This window comes from Trachurus japonicus, chromosome 22 (assembly GCF_045865225.1).
Source record: "Trachurus japonicus isolate A0001 chromosome 22, Traja_1.0".
Classification (NCBI taxonomy): Eukaryota; Metazoa; Chordata; class Actinopteri; order Carangiformes; family Carangidae; genus Trachurus; species Trachurus japonicus.
This window is the reverse complement of record NC_140928.1, coordinates 16,110,078-16,112,491: the sequence shown is the minus strand read 5'-3', so window position 1 is coordinate 16,112,491 and position 2,414 is coordinate 16,110,078.

Sequence of the window (2,414 nt, the reverse complement as noted above, 5' to 3'; positions counted from 1 at the left end):
TATCAGTGGAATGTTTTTGTTAATATAAGTCCTAAATTGTCCTATTTTCCGTCAGCAATCACTTACATGAAGTATTTCAGCCTAAACACGAGTCTCTCCGTCACTCTGCTCTGCTGTAACCCGAGGAGAAAATTTTCCTTGTGGGATACAAGTGTTATCCAATGAGGGGAGAGAACGGCATGAAGGGCTGTGTGTGCAGCCAAGGGATGCGCGTGAATGTGGTGACGTAGCACGAGGACCAATTGATGCCTGACAAGGGCGGGGGCTGCTAACTCATGGTGCGTTCAAGGAAACTCGTACTTTGTGTTTTTCCTTCCTGTGAAGTCATACCAGTTCGATCTGGTACGAGTTCACGGGTCGGAAGTTACGAGTGGCCGTTATAGGGAACTTTCACAGACAACAGGACGGTAAAAACACGAGCTACGGGTTACCTGGAACGCTACCAAGTCGTAGTTGTGACTTGAAGCTGTAACTTACGGTTTCAAAAGCCTGCCTTGAACACAGCATTAGCCGAAACGGCCGTGCCGCTGTTATCTGCTTTAATACCTGTGTACACCTCAAAATGCTAGAAATGCCCAAACAAATGCAAGAACATCTTTCTCCATGAGGGACGACACAGTTGATCAAGACTCACACAAAAAAGCGACAGCTGTCGGACACAAAATGTGGAACCCACACATGCCTCCCATTTCATGTTCATGGGTCCCACAGTGGGAGTGGGCTGCCTAAAAGGGCCTGTTTGCTAGATAAATGCTCCACAACTTTTAATCACTATTTAAATATAGGGGTGACATGATGTTAGCACTGTTGCCTAACAGCATGAGCTTTCTGTGGGAAAGACTTGGTTGGCCATGGAAAACCCACTTGGTGATGTATTGTTTTTCAAGAACCTTCTTGCTATGGGGCAAAAATGCTCATCACTGCAACGCCACATTGAAGTAGTGATTAAATGTTGTTGGGCAACATTTCTAAATGTAAAATAGAGGTCTATAAATTTGCATAGCTTTAATTTTGAAATGAAAGTGGGAAATATGTGGCCCACATGTGTCCCACATTTCATGCCAGTAACGGGGCCCACAAATGGGCATATTTGTTGGGAACAGATTGCTTTTGTAAAATGCTGAGATGGAATGGAAAAGAAGCTCACTGCCTAAAGCCACCTTTGTAGTCAGCATTCTTCAGGACAGTGTTTTAAAATTGGCCTCCAAAAACAATGGGATTCACTGATAACAGGCTGAAGAATGGAGCCAAACCAACTATCCCCTTCCAGGACTTCCCACTTGCTGCTCTGCCTACATCGTGTACCACACCACAAAAACATACCAATCCATTGCACTCTGAATATAACTCTGGCTCTGATGGCTAGAACATGTATGGCTGTATTTTGTCTATATGGCTGCTGGATGAAGTTATGTTTGCTTTAGGCATGCCAAAAGGTTCCTGACTCCAGGCGTGGTTTCAGTGCCTTCAGCCAACATGCCTTGAGTCTCACCAGTTAGTAGACACTTCATCAAAGTCTTTTCTGTATAGGACCACTGCCATGTTTGATATTGCAAAGAAGGAATCCACTAGGAAGCTTCATCTACATGTACTGTAAGTACTGAGGAAAAGCCTTAATAGAAACTTTGGAAAACACACCCTCTTTAGTCAGATATGCTACATTTCAGGTTCACACAACATCGTAACATCGATCTTCAGAGTCAGACTTGGTTCTGTGTATCTGTTGTGTACAGAGATGGAAGAATCTCTACTTCTTCAAACGCAGTAATCACACCACAGGTCATGTGACAAGAATAATCCCATAACCTGCACAGGACTGTTTTCACCTGCTAGTTGGTGCTTACTACACAATTTAAGATGCGGCATATACAGTACTGTAAATATCCAGAAAGGCGTCTCACAGATTGAGACAATATGAAAGGGCAAGTATTAAAGAAATGTTTTTACCAAAGTCACATTTAAGAGTTCTTTTTAAATCATTTATTCATTTAGTTAGTTAGCCTGGTAGTTAGGTAGTCTAGGGGTGCGAGCCAGGTGCTTTGTCTTGACAAGATAATTACACAAAATATATTGTTTAAAACAAGAGGATGCATACTCAAAAGTAAAGGCTATAATTTAAACAATTTACATTTACTGAATACAACTATTGCAAAGACATTTTCCAACGTGACAAGAAAAACTCAACACAAATGACTCCAGGTTTTAAACGGACACATTCATGACAAAAGAAAATATATTATTTTCACATTATAAACATAATCAAGCGGTTTATTGCAGAAGTCCTTTCTTGGTCCATAAACAAAACCTTCCTCCTCAGAAAAAACAAAAAAACATGAAATTATAATCTAATAAAAAAAATCTCTGCGCAGTTTTAGTTCACAGTTTATTCATTAATTGAATCCAGTACTCATGCA